The sequence below is a fragment of the Pteropus vampyrus genome, unplaced genomic scaffold (assembly GCF_000151845.1).
Source record: "Pteropus vampyrus isolate Shadow unplaced genomic scaffold, Pvam_2.0 Scaffold23, whole genome shotgun sequence".
Lineage (NCBI taxonomy): Eukaryota > Metazoa > Chordata > Mammalia > Chiroptera > Pteropodidae > Pteropus > Pteropus vampyrus.
Genome location: NW_011888804.1, coordinates 8,065,853 through 8,091,706, shown reverse-complemented (window position 1 = coordinate 8,091,706; position 25,854 = coordinate 8,065,853).

The window sequence follows — 25,854 nt, the reverse complement described above, 5'->3', positions numbered from 1 at the left end:
AAACTTGTTCAATCCCAGATGTTAAGGATTCAAGAGGCTGCTGCCCTTTCTAGAAGTATTTGCCATTTGAATAGGGGGCTTGGAGATGGCAATACAGTCATGCATAGCTTAAGACAGGGATCCCTTCTAAGAAATGCATTGCTAGGTGATTCTCTCATAGCATGTATACTGTAGGAAATTAAGACACAATGGTAAGTATCTGTGTATCTAACACATCTAAATATAGAAAAGGTAAAGTAAAAATACAGTCAAAAGATTAAAATTGTGCCTCTATATTGGGCACTTAGCATGAATGGAACTTGCAGGACTGGAAGTTGCTCTGGGTGAGTCAGTGAGTGGGGAGTGAGTGTGAAGGCCTAGGATATGACTGTCCACTGCTGTAGACTACTTTATAAACACTGTACACTTAGGCTACACTAAGTTTATTTTAAAAATTTTTTTCTTTCTTCAATAATAAATTAACTTTAGCTTACCATAATTCTTTTACTTTATAAACTTTTATTTTTTAAACTTTTGACTCATTTGTAATAGCACTTAGCTTAAGACACTAACATACTGCACAGCTGCACAAAAATATTTTCTTTCTTTATATCCTTATTCTATAAGCTTTTTCCCTTTAAAAATTTTTTCTTTTTACTTAAAAAAATTTTTTTTATTAAAAACTAAGACATAAACACACACATTAGCCTAGGTCTCCACAGACAATATCATTGTCTCCCACCTCCGCTTCTTGTCCCACTGGAAGGTCTTCAGGGGCGATAACATGCACGGAACTGTCCTCTCCTATAATGACAATACCTTCTTCTGGAATACCTCTTGAAGGACCTGAGGCTCTTCTCAAGGAGGTGTCAGTCTTTTCAGAAATACGTCCGTGGTGATTTGCTTGGTTTATATTTTCTTCCTCACAGATTTGCTTGGAAATAGATAATGCACCATGTCGGGGGTCCAGGTTTCAAACATTTTGAGGAGCTTGTTGAGGTCTGCAAAAGCTTCTGTTAAACACAGCACTGTGAATTTTCTTGGGGCTTCTTCTTTTCCTTCTCCTAGAGTACTCTTTCTCTCGCCTCGTCTTCAGCTATGCATTCCTGGTCCACTTCCAACAACTCCTCATTGGTCACTTCCTCAGGAACCACCTCTAGGCCCTCAGTGTCATCCTCATCCACACACAGGTTAAAGGTGTTTACCATCTTAAGCACAGTCTTGTGGATTTCTGCAACCTCCTCATCCTTGGCAACTCCTTTGAAGTCAGGGATGAACCTCCTGAGTGACCTTTTCCAGATGCCATTCGTACACTGCTTGGTGACATCACCCCAAGCCAGGACAAGGTTTTTGATGTAGTCACAGATGCTGCAATCCTTCTGGAATGGCATCTGTGTCTTCTCAGCGTCTTCCTCAGTGGCAGCAATAGCCTGGGCATAGGTCCTCCACAGGTAGTAGACCTTAAAAGCTGCTATAATTCCATGATCCACTAGTTGGATCAAAGAAGCAGTGTTTGGAGGGAGAAACACCACTTTAACATTGGGACGAAGATCACCAATAAAAGGAGCATGTTCGAGAGCATTATCAATAATAAGCAAAATCTTGAAAAGTGTATTATTCTCCAAACAGTGCTTCTCCATTTTGCTGGCACAGCAATCCAGCAGGGCATCTTGGAAGAGAAGCTGGGTTACCCGTGACTTCCTGTTGCTCCTGTAGTACACTGGCAGTGTGTTCTTGATATGCTTGAAGGCCCTGGGGTTCTCACTGTGCCAGATCACAAAGGGTTTCAATCTGTAGCCTGCACACTGTCCCCAAGAAGACTATTATCCTGTCCTTAAGAGCCTTGAGACCTGGCATCGACTTGACCTCCACATGGATGAAAGTCCTTTCAGGCATCTGTTTTCAGAATAGGGAGGCTCCATCCATATTAAATATTTACTCTCACAAGTAATTTTCCTCCACAATCAGCTTATCTAGAGTTTCCGAAAATTCTTCAGCTGCCTTCACATCAGTACTCACAATCTTATCCAATCGCTTTCACATTAGGTAATGAATAATAATTCTTGAATTGTTTAAACCATTCAGAGCTCGCAGGAGATGCCACAGCATAGTCAGGTCCAGCGTTTTCTTTCAATAGCACAAAGAAACTTTTTGCTTTGGCCATGACTGTCAAGGTGCTGAGATGGATGTGCTTCTGCGTCTAGTCTTCAATCCAGGCCATTAGAAAGTTCTCCATATAATATAGGTTCTTCCCAAATCTTTGTTAGCCTCATTGCTTCAATTAAGCAGGCCCTTTAACAGCTTCCACCACTGTATTCTTGTTCCTCAAGATCGCAGCTGTGGTAGAATGGGACATGCCTCACTGGCCAGCAATCACCATTCCTGATTTTCTACCCTCGTAGTCCTTAATCACTTTTAGTTTCATTTCCAGGTTAGTCATTCAATGTGGCTTCTTATTGGCAACATTAGCAGTGGACGAGGATGAAATCAAGCACAAGAGAACATGATGCCATAAAGAGACACGGTAAACACGAGATGTACGTGGCTGCTGCCAGTGTAACACTGCATACTGTTTTACAGCAAACTTTTTTTTTATAAGTAGAAAGAATACACTCTAAAACAACGATAAAGAGTATAGTATAGTAAATACACGAAGCAGTAACGTAGTAATTTATTATCCTCATCGAGTATTATGTCCTGTACACAATCGTACGTGCTGGACTGTTAGGAACCGGCAGCACAGTAGATTCGTTTGTACCAGCATCGCCACGAACATGTGAGTCATGCGTTGTGCTGTGACATTACCATGGCTACCACGTCTCTAGGTGATAGGAAGTTTTCAGCTCTATTATCATCTTATGAGACCACCGTCGTGTAGGCCGTGGTCGGTCATTGACCAAAACCCTGTTTTTCAGCGCACGGCTGTACTGAATCCAAAGAGACGGCTGATGCACAGTGCGATTCCTTATCGAGAAGTGGCCAGAGGCTACATGAACAGTGTTGGGAGGGGAGGCTTCCAAGAACTCATCAAATCACAGACTGTAGATGTCTATCTGCTCTGATTACATGCTGGGCTGGCTTCAGTGAACAGAAACTGTCTTAGGAGCAAAGAACACCACTCAATTCTCACAATGTGTGAAGTGTCTGACAAAAATATACCATCTGATTCTGATAAGATGTGATCTGAATGGGGCAGCTTCCTGCCCTCAGGGTCTTTCTCCCTTGCACGTTTTTTTTTTTTTTTTTTTTTTTTGAGAACCCTACTGTCACAGTCTCTGCTTTGGAGGAAAGGACATTTTTGGCTTTTGGTAGCCCGGCCTCCACTCCCTCTAGCTTTAGTAACAGCCCCTTCATTTCCTTTAGGAGAATTTCCTCTCATTCAATGTGCATAGTCTTAATGATAACAAAAGCGGAGGCACTTTACCTCCCACCTTAGGGCATGTGACTCGAGTGTGGCAGGCCGGCCCTTTCCTGCTGTGACTTTGAATCTTGAAATGGAGTGTCATAAAGAGGAAAAAGTGGTTGACATGACTTCTTCCGGAGGGACACCTCTTTAAGAATGTTGTCCGCTTCACTCGCACCCCCATAGCAGAGCATCCCTTTCCTTTCCTGAGCTGGGTTCTCCAGGCGTCTTATTGATTCTATGATCCCACATACTTCTAATAAATTTACTTTCTGCTTAAATTAGCCTATGTCTGTTGTAACATCCAAGATGTCTAAGTGATACCTCTTGGAGAGCAAGAGGTAAGGCAAAAAGTGAGGCATCGTCTGGGCTTCCAAACTCTCTCCCAATAGCGCAGATAATTTATCCCGTTTGTTAGTCTCTTCCACGGAAAGTAAACCAAAAGAATTTGGTATATTGTAAGAGAAAGGAGGATAATTAGGGTAGAATTATGAAGATGACAAGTCCTAGTAGCAGTAGGAAAATGATAGGAGAGTCGGCCAAAGGAAACCAAATTTTTTTTTGCCTATTTTGCTCGTCTTCAACCTCAAGTAAATTAAAAGATCATAATTGATTTAGCCTCAGGTAGGGCAGTAGGGATTCCACAAGATTAATGGAACTCAAAATGACTTCCTGATATGTCCTCCTTCTTTATCTCTTTTCCCAGAGGGTCTAGGCATCCAGCTGTGGGATCCCCAGCTTATCTCTGTGTAATGATCCAACCTCACAGGCTGCACAGTGGGAAAACCTCTAGGACATTGTGGAGACGCTAATCCGAAAATATTATGGCTTTTTAACAGTCCATGTGTCAAGAAACAAATTGGAGGTTTGTGAAATTGGTCTTCCACTCTTAATTGCTGTCACATGCCACAAAGGTAATAGTAAGTTATTTTACTGAATTTGATATTACACAGAGTCTATTAAAGGAAAAAAGAGCAAAGAAAGAGTCACGTTAGGGATGTCAGTGCTGGCCCCTAGATGTGCATTTAAGGAAAAGTGTCTGTTCGGTATCCCCCACTGCTTCCCTAACCTCCTCCTACCCTGCCAGTGAACCAGGCCACATGTGGACCACGTGACCCAAGAACGAGGGATCCAAAATATGGCCAATGACTAATGACCTGCCTGACCTGGGATAAAATGATATATTTGGCCAATCAGATCTCTCTGAGGTATTGAAACGTATAAAACTGGACAACTGAGATGGCATAGAAGCTGAGGATGAAAAGACACTCTGAGATATGGAAGACAAACTGTGAACAAACTAAACTTCTACTTGAGCAGAGAAGATAAAGAGTGTGAGGAAACTAGCCAAAGGAGAGAAAGGAAAAATCTAACAAATAATTAGAGTGAACAAGAGAGAGGATGAGGGAGAGAATAAAAAAGAGACGGGTTCTTACAGCAGCCGCAGCTCCTGACAGCATTCTAGTTCTAATTACAGTGCACAGTTGTCCTAAAAATACACCACCGTTTTTGAGGTAACTTGAAGGAGTCTGTTTCTTGTAACCAAAAGAACCAAATTGAACCAAAGGGAATCCAGTACACAAAGACCGAGGCGAAGAACACGTGAACCAATTCCAATTTTCTCTAGCCATAGCTTTCGAGCCCGAAATGGATCTCTGTAAAATAGCCTTTCGTGCCTGAAGCCTATCATATTTCTCAAACTGTGTGCACCATTATCCCATTTGAGCCTTACGACAACTCCGTGAGATAATAATGTTGGATACACATTCACTCAACAAACATTTGTTTGGCTCCTGCTCTATATATCATCGGCACTCTTCTGAGTGAATGGAGGCAGAAAGAAAGGCCAGAGAATCATGGCTCGTGCCCTGCTTGTGGACAGAGGTATCTGCGCTGTACGAATGAGGAGACAGACCAAGACAGGGCATAGGTGTATCTAAGTTCACCCAGCTAGTTAGTCAAGGAGATGAGGATTTAGCTCAGGTCTCCCGAACTCTTCATTTCTCTAGACTTATGTTGCAACAGGATCCTGCTTCTGCCAGAGCCATGACCCCTCTAGGGGTTGGCAAAATTTTACCTAAAGGGCCAGAGAGTGAATATTTTAGGCTCTGCAGTCTCTGTAACCACTACTCAACTCTGCTGTTAGAATACAAAAGCAGCTATAGACAATATGCAAACAGATAGGTATGGCTGTGTTCCAATAAAACTTTATTTACAAAACAGTGGCTGGCTGGGTTTGGCCTGCAGGCCATCGTTTTCCAACCCCACCTAACTCCCTGTGTGTTTGAAGGACCCTCTCCTTCCCACAGCTAATGGCCTGTTAAAGTCCCAGGAGCTTTAAAGAAGACAAAGCTGTGTGAGTCAAGTAACATTTAGATATTTTATTAACCTTATGGGGCTTGACTGATTGGACCACAGGAGGAGACTATTCACAATCCCCATCCTGACTTAGGAATGGATCATTTCACATAGATAAGCTATTTCCTTCAAGAGCCTCTCAATACACCAGTTGCCCATCACCATAACAACCCACACTCTACAATAAAAAAGTAGAAGCAATAACAAATGAAGAAAGAATTCAGGCACTGACTTCTTTGGATATAAGTTTTGACATTTCAAGGTATGCTACTAACAGCCATTGATGTCATCAAACATTCTAAATTTCTTGGATCCTCATACACTGTAAATGTATGTATTTGTGTTTTCCTAAAGGCCAGTAGTCATATATCAAGAATCGTAAATTATTTAGAGTATATATACATACCAAGAAGAAAACTTGGTCCCTATCAGGAGAGGTAGAAATGTAGAATCAGAGATGAGAGATATAAAAAATAAACTGAGAAAAGCCATTGTGTAAATGTAGACAAGTCAGCTTTATGCAAATTCCTGGAGGGGCAGATAAAGAGGAAGACAGATAACATTTCTATCATCAGAATCCACTATGATTGGAGGGATGACAGACAGACCTCTGAGTCAGGCACATGTCCTCCCCACTTTTTCTGGGTCCCCAGTTCCTGGAACAGAACTCCTGAAACCCTTGTAATTTCCGAAGTGATAAAAACTCTAAGGGCATCTTTTGTCCTAACATTTGGTCTTTGATCTCAGTTCTTGTCACAGGGCTCCTGAAACCTTTGTCATTTCCTGGCTGATAGGAGTGTCTTTTGTTCTAGTGAGGCACACCGTGTGAGCTCCTAATGGCTCCTGTATGAAGGCTGATGATCACTGGGACCACAGAGCTATGATGAGAAGCTTGGCATTTTCAGCCCTGCCCCCATTGGAAAAGGGCTGAAAATAAAGTTAATGATCAATCATGATGATGTGATGAAGCCTCCATAAAAGTCCCCAAATTACAGAGTTCAAGGAGCTCCTAGGTTGGCAAACACATCCACGTACTGGGAGGGTGACGCACCACCACTCCACAGGGACTGATGTTCCTGCACCTGGGGCTCTTCCAAATTGCCCTATGTATCTCTTCATCTGAATGTTCATTTGTATCCTGTATCATATCTTTTGGTAAACTGATAAATATAAGTGTTTCCCTGAGTTCTGTGAGCCGCTCTAGCAAATTAATTGAACCCCAAGAGGGGGAACCTCTAATTTGTAGCCAAGTTGGACAGAAGTTGTGGGTAACCTGGGGACTTACTACTTGTGATTGGCATCTGAGGTGGGGTGGGAGCAGTCCTGTGGGACTGAGCCCTCTGGGATCTGACACTATCTTCAGGAAGATAGTGTCAAAACTGAGGTTAACTATAAGACGTTCAACTGGTATTGTGGAAAATTGTTTAGTGTTGGGAAAATCTTCACACGTTTGGTGACCAGAAGTGTCAGAAGTGAAGCATTCTGTATGAGAAGTAAAGGAGACACACAAGAGGGAAAATGGAGTGTTTCTAACACAGTCCCCAAGTCATGGATATCAGCACATAGTCCTTATCTTTCATAGAAGTCCATACAACTCTCCGTTCCTGCACTCTGGGAAGGGTTGAAGGGCACAGAATGATGGTGGCTGTTGGCAAAGGATACAGTCTCTAGAAACCTCCTCTGCCCTATGATGCCCAGAAAAAATGGAGAGAAAAGCAGCCTTAAAAAGCTGGTCCTGTTCACAATGCCCCGACTCTTGAGGAAAACAGTATCCTGAGAATGTTGTTTAGAATTTTTGGACGTCTTCCTGTCCAACTGTAATGTCTGCTTACTTTCAGACAATTCTTTCCCTCCTCGCTCCCAGGGGGCTTCCTTGGAGATACCATAAAGGAGGCAGAGAGGCTGGAATAGTGTATCTGCCTGCAGTTGTGGGTCACCTGGACCTGCCATTTCCAGCTCCCCAGCAGTGGTGGTTCATGCATGTTTTATTAAATACACTCCTTGGGATGGTTCTTAATGAAGGCAAAGAGCTATTCTCTTTAAGTCTACTCTGTGCATCTTTTCAGCCTTCCTGTTAATTGACCCTTTTCTTTGCTCGTGTCTTGAAGGTACCCAATAACAATAAAGATCATAATAATTGTAGCTGACATTTATTAAGCCCTTACTATGTGCCATGTGCTCAGGTAAGCATTTTACATTGATGGCATCATTTAATTTTTAGGAAAACTTCTGAAGTAGGTACAAGAAGCATCTCTGTATTACAGAAAAGCAATAAAGTATGGTGCTTTAAGAGTATGAACTCTGGAGCCTGAGTTCGGATCCAGGTCCTCTACTTATTAGCTGTGTAATCTTGGGCAAGTGGCTGAAGCTTTCTGGTTGTATGAGTCATCTATTGCTGTGTAACAAATAACCCCACAACTTAATGGCTTAAAACAACACACTTTTACAACCTCACAGTTTGGGGCATGGCCTGGCTGGGTCCTCTTATTCAGGGTCTCTCATGAGGGTTATCATCAAGGTATCAGCCAGAGCTTTTGTCATCTCAGTGTTTGACTGAGGGAATATCTGCTTCCAAGCTCATTCGAGCCTGGCAGGATTCAATTCCTTGAGTATGGTTGGATTGTTGGCCTCAGTTCCTACCTGACAGTTGGCTTCATCGAAACCTACGAGCTGACAAGGCAACTGAAACAGTCTGCTAGCAAAATGGAAATCACGACGTTTCGTAACCTAATCAAGGAAGTGGTATCTTATCATCTTTGGCATATTCTACTTGTTAGAAGCAAGCCACTAGTCCAGTCCACTCTCATAAAGAGGGGCTAACACAGGGGCATGGATTCTAGGAGACGGGGATCGTTGGGGGCGATCTTAGAAGTCTGCCATCCATACCGGGTCTCAGTAGTCTCATCTGTAAAATGTGGATACTTGTACCTACTCGCAGGGTTGTTCTGTATATTAGGTGAGTTATTAGATGCAGAAGCACTTAGATTGGGGCCTGGCATATGGCAGTGTTATAAAAAAGCGTTGGCTATTATAATAAAAATATATATATAACAATGAGAGTTTAAGTCACTTGCCCAAGGTCATTCGGCTAGGAGTTCTAGAGCAAGGATTAAACCCAAATTATATTTAGACTTAGCTGTGTGATTAGAGGTGTGGCAGTGACCAAGATGGACACAGCCCAGGCTAACGTGGGACTTCTCATCTGGCAGGGAAGGACAGACACCAGTCAGAGGATTACTCAAATAACTGAAAGTATGGTAAGTACTACAAATGAAAATGCACCAAGTGTCAAGAAAGCACATAAAAAACTCAGGTAAGAAGGATGTCTAATCTAATATGGCTTATCAAGAAAGATTTCCTTAAGGATGGGACACTCTAGCTGAGACTGAAAGGATAATAGAGATTGGCTGGGTAAGAGGGGAGGGAAGAGTGTTCCAGTAACTGGGAACAGCCTCTGGGAAGACCCTGGGGCAGAAAACATATAAACTTGATGACATCGTTCTCAAATCTTCCTTTCTGGTCTCTTATGCACCTCCCATACTTCAAATTACAAGTCAAATACCACCTCTCCCATGTAGGCATCCATGATTTTTTTTCTCTCCAATATCTGGACATATTCCAGCTGTTCTCCCAAAGCATTCATGCCCAGCTGAGAAGGAACCTGCCACACCATCTGCTTTGTCCAGTAAGTTTGTTTCTGGGGTGCTACTCCTGGGACTCAGTTCATGTGGAAGCTCCTTGAAGACAAGGTCCATGGACCTCTCACCTCTACCTCTCTGTGGATGTTCGCTGTCAAACTTTGGGACCATGAGATAGAGGTGAAAAAGAGATTTTACTCTAGACACTGCTACACCTTTGAATTTTGTAATTTGCAGACATCGGTTATTCGAAAAGGTGAGAGAAATTAAAGTTAATAGGAAAAAGGGGAGGCAATGCTGCCTAGTTGAAAGAGCATCTGCACTTTGGAACCGGGCATGCATGTCTGTGCTCTGAGATTCTAGCTGTGTGATTCTGGGTAGGTGTCTTAACCTCTCAGAGCCTGTTTCTTCTGCAAAATAGGGATTATTCCACCTCCCTTGAAGGGCTGTTGTGATGTTATCTCTGATGCACCCTGTGAAATACCCAGCACGTAGTGGAAACTATGATCTTATAATGCCGGCCAACGGAGCTGTCATCTTTAGTTATCCTGCTGAGATTTTGATGGTTTAGCTTAGATTTTTGCTTCTTCATTTCCCTCCTCTACCTGCTAGCGGCATGAGAATTTTCCAGTGCTGAGATGTTCGGCATTTGTCTTAGGTGAAGAAAGAGTGTCTTTAAAGAGGTACGAGATGGAACTCAGGCAGACTCCCCAACAGTGTTTTAGATGGTGCTGAGCAAAAATGAAGCCACATAAGGGAACAGGGCTTGTGGCAGGAAGCCAGACTGCCATCCTCATGTAAGTACTCATGTTGGGCAAGGGGTCTGAGCAAACCAAGGGTTTGCAGTGGAGAAGACTGAGGTGCTGGGCAAAACCCATATCAAACACTGGATTTCCCTATGGACTAAGATCCCTGAAGACAGGGCTGTGTCTTTTAATTCCTGCATCCTGAAAGCCTACCACACTGTGGACATCTTATAAATAACTGTCAAAGCTCTGACCCAGCCAGCCAGCTATTCACCCAGCCTTCCAATTTCTCTTGAGCCCTCAAATTCTTCAATTGACTTAAATTGACACTGAATTCCTCAGGTATTGACTCAACCGTGCCTCCCTCTGCCAACCCAAGTGGGTTTTTTCACAGATCTCTTCTTCAGAGGAGGGTTTCTAGATGAGGAGGTAGCAGTGCATGGTGGTTAAAGATCCAGACACTGAAGTCTGACATCTTGATGTCAAATCACAGCCGTGCCACTTCCTAGCTCTGTGACCTTGGCCAAGTCATTTCACCTCTCTGGATCTTCATTTCCCTAAGGGTATAATGTAACAACAACAACAACAACAAATATCTAATAAATATTGGGTACTGACCATGTGCCATGTGCTGAGTGAGCATCTCACACATATTCGTTATTAATGGCACCTACTTCAGATGGTCGTTATGCAAACAAGGTAAGTATCAGCACAGCGGAGATTGGCACACAGTAAGTGCTCAATAAATGCTACTTATTGCTCTTACTATTCTCCCAATGGAACATGAAGGTTTAACTTCTATCTCTTGGTCTAGTATCAGCCGGATACCTAAGACCACCTCTATCTACCATCATAGATGGACAATATCTTACCCGTAGAGAATAAAAGCTCATCGCAGACATGGATGTTCTGCATTTGTGAGAATACTGATACCCACATTTTTAGCAACAGGTGTTATTACAGTGATACTGAACACATTTGCAAAGATTCTTTCCAGTCTAATGGGAAATAAATACCAGACGTCATCCTTTTTCAGCAGTGTCTGCTGCCCTTAGGGATCCACACGTTAAAACATACTCAAAAGTTATAATCTTCCTCAGGAGAAACTTCTGCCATTGTACCAATTTTTGAAAGCGTGGTTGAATAGCATTTTCCTTCGCTTATAAAAAAAAGCCTGCAGCCGGTACATGCCAAGCAGAAAGCCGGAGGCGGAAGCCCCTCTCTCCGTGTTAGAGCTCCCTCACCTCGTGCACCATCCTGCTCTGACGATGAGCCCCAGGCTCCCGAAATTGCTCTTAACCCTTCTCATCTCCTACTGTGCATGACACCTCTGCTACACTGCAGTATTCATTTGATTTATGGCCCAGCCGCCCCACCTGAGGCCCGAGAAGATGGCTCCCCGCCCATCACTTTCATCAGCACCGTAAGTGGAAGGTAATAAAAACCCATACGTGGCTCAGACTTTCAATTTCAATTGGAAATTGAAATTGTGCATTATGATTAAAGTTTAATCCGCACCATCAATAAACATGTATGCTAAAGCCACGAGGGCTGCTTCACCTCCTGGTCGCAAGCACGGGTTTGATGAGAGCATGTCTGCTGTCTCTTGTCTAAACAATGTTTTTACGGAAGTAGGGGTTGCACACACCAGCACACGTGTATGGGCAGGAGTAGAGTTGATATATTTGTACAAAAGGGGAAAGCCATCACGTGAACATGTCTGGGAGAAAAAGGTTGCACATGCTCAGATGAAACTGGACTGAATCGACAGCTCTACAAGCATTGGCTAAGGGTGCAATGGTTTTTCAAGGAGTACTAATATTCATGTTTTCTTCCTTCCTCCTCCTCCTCCTCCTCCTCCTCCTCCTTCTCCTCCCTCTCTCTCTCTCTCTCTCTCTCTCTCTCTCTCTCTCTCTCTCTCTCTCATAAAGTATTTATTGAGTGCCTACTGTGTTTCAGACCCTGTGCTAGATCCTGGGGTCATAATGGTGAAGGGGAAGAAACAAACACCATTTCTGATCTCATGGAGCTCACATTTACAGCAATGCTTAAGAGGGTTGTCAGTCAAATAATTAGGCAATTAAAGGTAAAATTGCTCCCGCCTGAAACGCCTACAATGAAGGGGTTTGTAATGCTCTGAGTGTTGTTAAGAGGGAGATGTGACCTATTCTGTGAGGTCATGGAGAGCTTCCTGGAGATGGTGATGACTGAGCTAAGGTCTGCAGAATGAATCATGTGAGGTTAACTAAGCTGAGGGTGGAAACAGGATTGGGGAGATGGCACAGACACAAGAGTGATCCAGCCACAAGAGGCCATAGGTGCAAAGGCTGGGAGGCGAGAGGAAGCGTGGCAGATCTGAGGAACCGTCGAAAGAAGGCAGAGGGGCTGGAGCAGAGAGAAGAGGAGGCTCAAGTTGACTCTGGAAGGCTGTGCAGAGAAATCGCGCAGAACTTTGTAGGATGTGGCAAAGGGTCTAGGTTTTCTTTCTAAGTGCAACAGGAAGCTATCAGAGGGTTTTAAGCAGGGCGGTTATGTGATCTATTTAAAAGGCTGATGCCTACAAAAGGAAATGGAGGAAGCGAAAGTGGATGGGCAGAGACCAATGAGGAGGCTGTTTCTGTAGTCCAGAGGAAACGTCGGATAACCTGGATTCACTAATGACAGTGGAGGTGAAAAGGAGACCCGCTCTTTGTAGGGTGGAAGTCAATGCCTACCTTCAAACAGGTAATAAATTGCTTCATCCCATTTCCATTCTCACAGCCCTTATTTAATGTGTTTCTGTTGCTTCCATTAGCTCTCCCAGCCTCCTGCCCTCCAAGAAAACAGGCCATTCACTGCACACTTTGGCGACCTTGACTCTGCTTCCAAACTTGCCTGCGTCTTTACTCACCCTACCTATGTCTGTTCCTCCAGAGGGTAAAAGGCAGACTACGTTTGCTTTGGCTGCCAGAACCTTACGCACATTGTTCCTTCTGCCAAGAACACCCTTTCTCCACCCGCTTCACCCAGCTAACTTGTACTTAGTTTTCAAGTCTCAGTTCAGAGTTTGTTGTCAGGAATTCTTCTCTGATCCTCTCTAAACAACTTGCCTAGACACCATGTATCAGAGCACCCGCAGCTGCCTACTTAGTTGGCTCTTTGCAACCTACTGTAGACTATGAAAACCTTGAAGAAAAGGCCAGGGCTTATTTCCCATTATTCCTCTGGAACATTGTACAGTGTCTGGCATACAAGATGAGCTCAATAAATCTGTGTCAGATGATGTAAGAGTTCTTATTTCTTTCTAATGCCAACTCCTCCCCTTATTCTAGTGATACCAATGCTTCCCACTTCAGCAAGACCTTGTTCCATCAATTGTCCCTTCTCTCTTATATATTTAAGCTCACCCTCTTAACAAGAAATTAATGCTTTTCTATCCTAAGAGAACTTTTATTCAATCCTGGCTTCCTCTAAGAGTAGAAACATCCCCCTAAGCTTCTATTATTCTGTCGAACTTCTAGAAAATGTAGTCTATATATTATTGCAACTTACTTACCCCTGGGTTCATTTCACCCCTGTTCCACTGAAATAGCTCTAGATAGCCCTGGAGACCTCCCAATGCTAAATTCAATGGCTACTTTTTAGGCTTCATCCTACTTGACCCTTCAGTAACATTTGATGCTATTGACTCAGCCCTCTTCCGCTTGAAACTCTCCAATTCCTTGATTTTCACAGTACTATTTCCTGACTCTTCACTTATATCTTTGATTGTGAGTTCTCATTTATGCCCCTTTAATAAACTTTCTGGGTTTTTCATGCCATCTCACAACTGAATAAACTAAGGATACACTCAGCCCTACGATTATAAATATTATTTTCCAAAAGTCTTCATCTGTTAGAGATATTCACCAATGAATGTTGGAGTGAAATCATAAATCTTGAAATTGCTTTAAAATATTCCGGATGTAGTCGAGCATTATTTGTGTAATTAAAAAAAGGTAAATGTAATTGGAAAATAAAGTTCGATGATGCACCAGCATGATTCCATGTTACAAAGCCCGGTCCCCTCTGGAGTCTTAAAACTGATGGTCTTTATGCCACAAAGATCAATATGCTTCAGGGGACCCAGAAGAGGTCTTGGAGCAAGGGTTCACAGTGATCTGCCTTACATGTGGGAGGCGAGGGACCACATGTGTATGTTACGATAGAGAAAACCTAGACATGTTGCAGGCTGAGCTCCGCCAGGATCCCTACACGGGGCCTAGCATAGCATATTTATTCACGCTGAGGTGAGGCTCTCCTTATATGCAAGCAGACTTCAGAAAAAGAGACTTTCGTAAGGGAAATTAATTTTGGATGTCTCGAAGTTTAGAAATGATAACTCTCGAGAAATCTGAAATGTGTTGTGATTTGTAAAAAGCAGCAGCATGGTGTCATAGGGAACACAGGTTTTTGAGAAGACAGACCTGGATTTGAACCCCCGCTCCATTACTTACTAGCCAGATGAACTTTGACAAGAGTGTTCATTTCCATAAATGCCAACAGGAGAGAGTAATTCCTCATCCTACGGGGTTATGGAGAGGATTAAAATGTGGAAAAGAAGAAACATAGATGTCTCCAAATTCTTATTGGGGGTGGTGGTGGACAAGTGGGAGGTGGGGAGCATGACTGGCCCTCTAGGAGAAGTTCACATTGGTTCCTTTTTCCATTTCCTGTGAATCTCACTCAGGATGATTTGCAGCTGGTGGCAAATTCAGCCCTGGGACCAGAGATTTGAGACTGGTGATAAAAACGTCAGCCAAGATTTGCTACATCTTTTTTTCCACCCCCTAGTCTCCCATTAAAAATGATTTGTTGTTAGGATGAAACATGGGAAAACAAACGTGATTAAAATTTTCCCATATTAAATATCTGCATGGCAATGGCAAGCCCGAGCTGAGCTCTCTGGAAAGGCTGTGATTCATCCATCTGGAGGGGGGGCCAGCAGCTGGCAGAGTCGGGAAGCAGAGCAAGAGTCTGGGTTTGTTCTTGTGCTGCTTCATACACAGCCTGGCATCCTCCCTCCATCTGGTTGACTTTATCCCATTGACTCTGTCAAACACAGGTATAGTTAATCAAGGACTAAAAGCGTCTGGCGCAGCGGGTGGGCTTCATTACAGCACTGGGAAGATAAGAGAGGATGGGGAGAAAGGATGTGCTCTGTCCTCCTAGTCTGCCTTCCCAGAGGTCAAAAAACCTCTGGTAAATTACAGAGATGTTATAGATTTGTCAAAAATCCATGAAGTCAGTTACACAGGTTATGAAACATGTTGCTCCGTTTTTATGTTTCTCAGCAACCTTTTGCTTCCTTAAGGTCTGTGGTGGATCAATTACAAAAGCATCCACAGTTCTTCACTCCTCCCTGTATCCACACCCTTGCAATGTGACTTTGCAGCTCCTCTCATCAAGAGTCAGAGACTCTTCCCAATCCCTGATATGGGCTCATCTTGCGACTTGGTTTAGCTACTTGAATGCAGCAGAAGTGAGTGTGCGCCAGTTCCAAGGTTGGAGCTCAAGAGATCTTGCACATTTCCCCTCTCCCTCCTGTAACAAGCATAGGTTACTCTACTGGGTGATGAAAGATACATGGCCCAGTCATACCCTTCGGTCATCCCATTCAACAATCAAATAACTTTTATACACATGAGTGAGGCCATCCTAGACTAGCGAACCTCCAGCCCATCACAATCCGGGTTCATGAGTAAACCCAGATGAGATCAGTTCATCTTGCCTCGATAAATAGAGCTGCCCAGCTGACCTGTAGAATAGTAAACAACAATAAATGTTTATGGTTTAAAGCCACTGATCTTTGAGGTGGTTTGTTATGCAGTGAAACTAACTGATACAAAGTTCATATGTGGTCTGACTTACCCTGACCACACCTTCATAACATCTATCTCCTGCCACACAGTTATTCCACAAAGTTGGAAAGGGTGTTGTTTTTTTTCTGTAGAATCTGGTAAAATCCTTAGTTAATGACAAAAGCCCTCCCCAAGGGCTCAGACCATAGTAATTTCCTCTTGAAGACCCCAAAGTGTTCGATAACTCAAGGGCCAATGGAAAAGAGAAACCCCTGCCCTACCGAAGCCACTTGAGCATCATCATGCACAGGGCTTTTATTATCCCAGTTTAGGCACAATTCATTGTATGGCTTCTTCTACTCAAGGTAACTGTAATATGCTTGGTTGGTAAAAAAAAAAAAAAAGGGGGGGTGGATAATAGGAGAAAGAACCAAAAGTAGAAGTATGTCTGTTTAGTCTTATTCACCATACGCTTAGAGCTTTCCCTAACCTTATTGGATCACCAAAGAGGGGGAGAGTTGACCTGGACTGGCCAGACCAAGGTTGGCAAATTGGCATGTTTTCTCTCCCTCTCTCCTCTCTCTCTCTCCCTCTCCCATCCCATCCCCTTCTCTTTCTCTTTCTCTTTCTCTTTCTCTTTCTCTTTCTCTTTCTCTCTCTCTCTCTCTCTCTCTCTCTCTCTCTCTCGGCGGGCATTCCTTTCACACCCTCTTGGAATCTAGGGGAGAACTAGAGTGAGGCACAGAGGAAGCTTCTCTCTGTCTAGGCTAGGTGCAGAAAGTTAGCCAAATGTGTTCAGGCATTTGGGAGTGTAAGTGGTGGTTTGAAAGTGGGATTTATATGTCCTCTTAATGGCATATATGCTTTTAATGATGCCCCTTACACATCCGCTCCAACTCAAAGATCTTTCAGGAGATGTCTTTCCCAGAGGGCAAACATGATTGGGATTTCATGGAATGATAAAGGAGGAAGTGCACAGAAAGCTCTTGGAGCAAAAAGAAATGTGAGTGGATTGGGTTCCTATAAATGTTCGTGCTGATGAGGAGGAAAATGGGCGTGGCATCGGTGATGCAGAAGACTTGGAGTTGTTGATAAAATTGCATCTATTAGTATTACCATGAAAATATTAGAACGTAACTAGGGTGTCTGAGGACTCTCTTTGACATAAATATATCAATCATAAACTGATCACAAAATGGAAATTTGAATACCTAAGCAGAAATGCTTGAAGCGTTTCCCTAAACAGAAATCTTTCCCCAAAGCAAAAATCTTTCCTCCTCAAACCTACCTCTGTTTTGGAACTCTTCACATTATCAGAATTATTACTATGCGGCCGTTTCTCCACCTTCTGGCTCCTGTTTACCCTCGCCAATCCCATTCCCTTACACTCCCCTTCTTACATGTCACCCTCCAACCATTGATACACCTTAGGGAACACTGTGCTACCTCCTCCCTCAAGATTTTTGCAGATATATCATCTCTACCTGGGACATTCTTAACTCTTTTCTCTTCCTCGCTAACCCCTACTCATGCTTCAGGTCTTGGCTTTGATGTCCCCTCCTCCTAGAATTTGTGTCAGGGGACTCTTGGACAGTCCTGTTTCAGCAACAACTCCTGGGCATTTTCTATGCACCATTATTTTCTTTCCTTGAAGATACAGAACTGGATAAATTGTCACTTGGGGATCATAGCACCATAAGGCTTGGGCTATTCCATCTCATGGGATAATTTCCATGAGTTACAACAAGGAAAGAAACAAAACCACGCGCCTTTAAAGTCATCGTGCTTTGAGGCCCTAAAAGATTTTGCACACTTGCTAGTTATTTCTGTCACTGTATATGGGAAGCCTGCCTCTTAGAGTCCACATAGAAATAAAAAGTTGTAACTGGATGCCATTGCTGTCGATCATCCTGCGTACAAAGTGGAGGGCAGGTCACCTCTCCTAGAGGAGCATGAAGTAGGGATCAGGTTGTAGTCAAGAAGCTTCACCTGGATAAATCTTGTTCTGTCCCATTTTCCTAAGACCAAGGCAGGAGAGGGGAGATAGAGGTGCTTTCATTTTAGTTAGATCCTTGAAGTCATTTCAGGAGAGAATCTCATGAGTGGGGAGTTGAGAAACTGATGGAGTGAGACTTGACTATTTCTTAATGATACCTTAAGTAGAAAATAAAGGGGTGTGTTGAGGGAAGGGAAGCTACTGATTGATTTCTGTTCCTTGAAGTTCTGAACCTCTCTCTGACTGCTTTATAAAAAGAAGCAATTAACGAATGCATAACTGGCAAGAAGACAGACCTGTCTAACCTGTTTTTGAGTGGGATTATTCCTAAAATAAATTTTTTGCTAAGCTTACCAAGAAAAGGTTTGGGGCTCCTCCTCTAGCCCCCGCAGACCTTGTGAAGCCTAGAGGCAGACCTCCTCCCAGAGTCTGTTTTCATCCCCTCTCCCCACTGCTAGGTGATAAGCTTCATGAGGGTATGGACTATGTCTTGTTCTTATCAGTGATGGCTGGTTCTCAGAATTCACGGAAACGTGAACCTATGAGTCGCACTCACGGGTCAGTTCAGTATCCCCTCAGTTTCCATAGAGCTGAGCATCAGAAGAGGATCTAACCACCAGTTTGGTTTAGACCAAGGCACCTAGATCAACCAATTACCAGTTTTGGTCTCACCAATTCAACTGACTGATGGAAACGGCCCCTTGAATCTATCAGCTTGGTGAGTAAATGTTCCAACTGGCAGTTCACTTGCCTTAGGTATCCAAGGATAGAACTGGGCTCAGATCTCAACCTTGTCATTTACATAGGAAAGTTAGTGACTCTCTTTGTGTCTCGGTTTCTTCGTCCGTAACATCGGAGATAATAATAGTACCTCTTCTACAGAATGGTGTAAGTAATTAAAGAGATATATACATAGCCTTTGGTGCACAGGACAGGCCTAGATGAATGATTTCTATGATGATGATGATGATATAGTGATACTACACCTGTACCATTCTTGTAGAATGTTAATTGGCTGGGAAACATTCTAAACAGGATAAAGAATAGCTATGGATCATATGTGTATACATAAGTATACGTATGTATATGTATGTGTATATGTATATATGAATATGTGTGTGTGTGTATGTGTGTATGTGTGTGTGTATAACACAGTATCCAACACAGGCTTAAACACAATTAGCACACTTTGGGCAGATTGACAGGATGTTTCTGTGTCCTGGTTTATGTTCCCTCTCCCTTGTCTTTCAGAGTTTGTATCAGCTGGTGATTTGCTATATGCGCAGACATTTCCTCTTGACAGGAAAGTCAGAGAAAGTACAGCCTTACAGCTCAGATATTGGTTCAGTTGCTCCGCGTCTTGGTGGTGTGATTGATGGGAGCTTTATTGCAAATGTAAAAATCCGCTTTCCTTTCTTTCTATTTTGGCACATCAATATTTTGGTCTTGCACAGCACATCCTGGCACATTGAAAATAATAGAGCTCTAATGTGCTTGATGGCTCTGCATCAAAGCTGGTCAGTGCACCATTGCCATCGACTTGGATGACAGGAAGGGCTGAATCGATGACGCCCACACGCCCACCACCTAGTAAATACAGAGAAAATTGCCAGAGCCAGAGAGTATCTGCCAGTGCAACACCCACTCTACCAACATTTATTGAGCACCTGCAGGGGCAAAGCTTAAGCAAGTATAGTGCCCAAGTGCATGGGTAAGTGTGAAATAAATTCTTGTTAAATGAATGAAAAGGTGAATGGAAATTCGTATATTGTGAAATCACTGAGGAACCTATAATGCTTCCTCTTTAGGAAACTGAATTTTCAAAAAGCAATCAAATCTGGAAAAAAATTAGCTAGAAGAGATGAATATATGGTAAAACCCCAAAGATGTTAGTCTAGCTGCTGCAAATATGACAAATGTACAAATCCAGGTGAGTGGATAATGGCTTGGCTGCTAAAAGGCGAAAATCCACAGAGACACTTAATTCAGTATCAAGGGGAGAGTGTTTGACCATCGGCCACAGGAACCAGTTGAAGGACACAGATGTGGCGAAGGTGGCCTTTCGGTTAGCCCATGTACTTCAAAAACCTTGATGCCATTCTATTCAGTGGTGACTGCGTTAACATAGGGGTTAGGAACCAAGCATTTTTCAGTTGAGGAAAGGAGAGACGAATAGATTCCAGGCTCTGGGCCTAGAGGTCCTATCAGTCTTTCTAGCTGCTGTATCCCCAGGAGCTAGCACAGAGCCTGGTACATAACAGGTGCTCAAAAAGTAGTTGAATGGATGAATGAAGACATCTATACTACCTGTCTCTATTATGATATAACATGTTATCTGCATTACCATGTAAGTAATATACAGTGTATAACTCATATCTGCATTACTTTCATAATTCTAAAAGACAAAATTTAGTATGTAATATTTAGTCCATAATGCAGGAGAGATAAAATTGTGTGGGCAGTCAGAAAAAAAAAAAGAGAGAAATGCCTTCAAACATGGAGAACTTCAAATAGACTTTTTGGAAGAGAAGACATCTCATGTGGGTCTTAAGAAAAGGCAGAATCTTGGATGCCTGGACAATGCACAATCCAGGCTGAGGAAATATTTCAGCAAAACACAAATACAGAGCAATGTTTCTCCAAGGGTATCCTCAGGAATCATTTTCATAAAACCAGCTGAAGATGACCATCTCTAGCCTACTGGGTCACTCTCTGTTAATGAGGCTCACGAATCTGAATTTCAACAGACTCCCTAAGTTGTTCTTATGAGCTACATTTTGGAAACCATTTCCAAAAAGTACCGAGTTCCCCATTTCATTTAATCCTCTCAACTATCTGAAGGGATAGGCATAATTGTCTTTAATTTATGACTAGGGATATTGAGGTGCGGGGGAGGGGAGTGTTGTGACTTGCCGGAGGTCACCCTGCCTGTATGCAAAAGAGCTGTGATTCGAACACAGAACATCGGACATCAAACCTTCAGTCTTACCCACTACCAGTCACTGCCTCCCCGAAGGCAAGGCTACAGGATAAGGAATTCAAGGGGGTGCTTAGGAAATGACTTTGAAAGAGCACGTTCTGATAATAATAGTAGTAGAGATCGATAAAGACAATGATACTGCTTTATATCTTTTAAAAGAAAGAAAGAATACACCACTGCTCTGGCTACCGCAGACTTTATCAGGAGGCTCTGATTAATGAGAAGCCCTGGACTCTGCTTCCTAATAGATGCCCGTTAGATCACCGGGAGATTTCCATCTTAGCGATACGTTGCTATAATCGGGCTCTGGCAGCAGCGCAGGTTCCACTCTGCGTTTGATCAGGCTCATCTCCGTTTTTAAATAAAAAGGTCAATAAATACAGGCATCTAGTAGAGTAACTAGTGGTTATGACGTGAAGTTAAAGCAACTTGTAAATAATTAAATAATTGCTGGTGTTCAGCTCAGCCTTGGATGTGAACTGCATGGTTGAACATTTCATTTGTGGTCAGCTAGACGCAGAAAGGATCAAACGTCCAAGGTCAAAAGTCCAAGGTCAGGGATCCAACTGACAGAAGAGGCTAACCTTCCTTACTATTCAAAAGCCTCACTTGCCTCCCAACCCTACCGGGCCACCCAAAAAGTCCATGGAGGCGAGATCATATCGAAAGTTCTGGGGAATCAGAGGTCTGGCTTGTTCCCTCTCTCCCTCCAGCTCCCTGCTGAAATGGCAACTTCCGAAGATCTCTGACCACCTACTGGGAACGGCACGGCCTCGTCCCACCTGCCTGGCATTCTACAGCCCTTTACGATTCTTGCCTTTCTTTACACTCTTAGTGCTACCTAAATATCGTATTTTCCTGTTTATTACCTTTCCTTTCCCACGAGACTGCAAACTCCATAAGGTTAGAGCCCTTTGTTCTCCCCGATTTCCGCTAGTCCTGGAGACATGCCTGTCATATTGTAGACACTGCATAAACATTTGTTGAATGAAAGAACATGTCACAAAAGTGTCCTCTATTCCAAGAAGCAACTTCCTTCTCAGTTCTCACTGCCTTTGCTTGGTGATATCATTTTAAAATAAACCTTTTTTTTTTTTTTCCTAGTAAAATCTTTTAACAGCTTTCTTATCATCCCTAGGATAATGCACAAACTTGGCAATGTGGTTTAACAGACCCCCTGGTTCTGGCCGAGATCTCTCCTTCGGCTCACCCCGCGTCCTGTTCTGTCACGTGTCTGCATGTCATACATTCTTTCAACTGGTCAGTAGCACCATGCTTTCCCCACGTGAGGTTATTTTCCTGTGTGCATCCTCGTATCCTGAAACTCTTCCTCTCGCTGTACCTGGTTAATCCCATTCTCAGCTTAAACGTCACTTCCTGGGGCTGCTTTTCCTGAAGTCCCAGGCTCAGTGAACACGTCTTCACAGCACCCTGCACCTCCACCTTCTGTCACATTTAAACATTAGAATATTTGTTTGCTGTTCGCCTTCCTCAGAGGCTCCACTTCGTGAACTCCGCCAAGGAGGGGATGGGTTTTTGTCCTGACTGCTGAGTTCCCAGTGCTAGAGACCGTCAGTGCTCAAAAATACCACCTTTATGAATGAATGCATGCATGCACGAACAGCAGAGCCGGGAAGTTATCCCCCACCGAAATTACCTCCAAACAAGGACAAATACAGATCTCTGTCCCCTGAGATGGGGTTCGATGACACATGGGTGATTTCAGGCCTCCGTGTTGGTAGCGGAACCTCACACATCCCCATTATTCTCCAGGTCCAGTCCCTCACTGAGCAAATCAAGTGCTCTTCTTATCACCAAAGACCACTCCGCTTCCCGCTCTCACCCCAGGAGCTGAGGCCATTAAAAATCCACAGCCTAAATGGCAAAAATATTAGAGACCTGAATCTTTTGCAAAAGTACTGTGTAAGCCTCTAGCTAAGAAACAACCCTTTTGTTTCGGGAGGTGAAAAATTTACAACTAATTCAGCATCTAGAATGCTAGCAATTGAAGCAGCCCGGAGAATTATGCTGAAATTGCAAAGCTGGGAGGCCAAGGGGAAGAGGCCACGCTGGCTTTACATTCACGGAGAACCCAGAGCCAGCCTGGGGACCACAGGAAAGGAAGAGAGAGGGGCTGGGGAGGGGAGAAAAAACACTTGGAGACCTTTTATTGCTTTTGTTTAATTCTAATTCTAAAAATCATAAAGACACACAACTCCCCCCTCCCCCCAATTAACCACCCAGAGATAACACTTTTTAATATTTAGCTGCATGCCTTTTTGGTACTGAAAAAGCTGGACTGGAGGCTGCACTTATTATTTAATAGTCAGCTTTCCTCATTTAGCAATGCAACACAATTATATTCCAATGGGAGGCAGATGGCATCTGTGAAAAACACGGACTTCGTAATCAGACGGACCTGCATTTTACTCTTGCTGAACCATATTGTTTTTAGTTCTTTTGGCAAGAGGCGTAAGCCTTAATTTCCTCATATATAAACTGGGACAAAAAGTGAAATTGATCTCTCTGTGTCAAGAAGATTAAATGAAGTAAAATATGAAAGTTATTAACCCCGAGCCTGTTGCATAATAGATGTGTGAGAGGCTATCATTATTATTGGTATAGCATCAGCAATTACTTCTCTCCAATATTATTTTTGATGGCCCAAAATGTTACAGTAAATGGATTTGCTTAGCTAATCCCCAACCGTTGGACATATACGTTGTTGCCAATTTTCTCTTCTATTGGGTGGGGCTTTGGGAGGAGTAGCCATGCCAAGGGTACCCAGGAGAAAAGAGAGCACAAAAAGAATGGGTGGCTTCCAGCAAAGGTGCCAGTGGTGGTGGTGCCAATGACATAGGAGTTCCCAAGGAGAAAGGTAGAGGAGAGGAGGGAGGTGATGGTTGGAATCATTCAAAGGAAAGCACACAACTGTTTTTCATTCTTACACTAACTGGATTGGAGACAAGAGTGACAGAACAACCCACAGCAGCCAAAGTGATATTTTAAAATGTAATTCAGACATACTTTCTCCCTTGAAACAAACGCACTCCCTTTATCCTGGTCTGCAAAATCCAGGATAAAGATCTGGCACCTGTTTTGCTCTTTGGCTGCATCTCCTACCACTTACCACTTTGACTGCATCTCCTACCACTTTGCTCACACCTTGCTTCCCACACTGGCCTCCTCGCTAGTCTTCAAACTTTCAATGCTCATTCCTGCCTCAGGACCTTTGCACTTGCTGCTCCTGTTGCCTGGAATACTCTTCCCAGCTCTTTGCATAATACACTATTTATGATGCAGTTCTTTGTACTTCCTCTGGAAGGTCTTTCCTGACCACCCTATCTAAAATCGCTCCTTCTATACCACCACCATGCCATCATTTTAAAACCGCTTCCGTGTTTTGGTTTTCTTCATTTACTTCGATACTAAAGTATACATGCGTTTGTTTACCATCAGTCTTCCCTACTAAAGCATACGCTCTGTATGTTGAAGCAATGGCTGCTTGCTCATTAATGTAGCCCTGGGTGCCTAGAACGTTGCCTGCAACATAGTAGATGGTCATTATATTTCTTTAGAATAAATGGATAAACCTGTAAGCTGGCTTGAGGTGCTAGGACCAACATCTGTCTATAGAATAAATAAGTTCCCACATTTTGGGTTCATGGTATACCACAGTGGTTAAAGGCAGAGATGAAAGCATTCATTGGGAGACTGGCTACATCACTTCCTGGCTGTGTGATCGTGGGCAAGTTATTTGACCACCATATGCTCCGATTTCGCATTTATAAAATGGGAATGACAATGGTATCTCCTTTACAGGGTTGTTGTAAGAGTTAAATGAGGATTAAATGTATATAAATTGCTCGGCACAGTGCCTGGTACTTAAGAAGCCTTCAAGAAAAGTTATTTCTCAAACAAACAAACTCACAGACACAGACAACAGTATGGTGGTTACTAGAGAGGAAAGGGGGTGGTGGGAGTCAAAAGGGTAAAGGGGGTCAAATATATGGTAACGAAAGGAGACTAGACTTTGGGTGGTGAGCATGCAATGCCATATACAGATGATGTATCATAGAACTTATATAATGTTATTAGTCAGTGTCACTCAAAGAAATTTAATTTTTGTTTCTTATTAATCATCAATTAATTAATTAAATCATCCCCCGATTAATCATTTCAAGCACTTATTCATTCAAATATTGATCCACAGAGTTGATATTGTTAAAATGTTCATACTACCCAAAGCTATCCATAGATTCAACGTAATCCCTATCAAAATTCTGATGGCATTTTTTTATAAAAATAGAAAAAAAAAATCCTGAAATTCATATGGAACCTCAAAAGACCCAAAATAGCCAAAGCAATCTGGAGAAAAATATAGTTTCACACTTCCTGATTTCAAACTATAATTACAAAGCTAAAGTAATCAAAATAGTATGGTGCCAACATAAAAACAGACATATAGACCAATAGAACAGAAATAAACCCACATAAATACAGTTGACTAATATTTGACAAAGGAGAATAGTCAATGGTAAAAGAACAGTCATTAATAAATGGTGCTGGAGAAACTGGATATTCACATACAAATGAATAAAAGTAGACCCTTACCGTATACCACTCACAAAAATTAACTTGAAATGGATTAACTACTTAAATGTAAAGGAATCGGAATAACAAACTTCTTGGAGAAAGTGTAGCAAAAAAGCCCCTTGATGGTCTTGGCAAGGATTCTTTTGGATATGACACCAAAATCATAGCAACAAAAGCAAAAATCAATAAGTGAGGTGACATCAAACTAAAATACTTGTGTACAACAAACTGTAAAGGCAACCTACAGAATGGGAGAAAATATTTACAAACCACATATCTGAAAAGGAGTTAATATCCAAAACATTTAAAAAACTCATACAACTCAATGGCAAAAGCAAG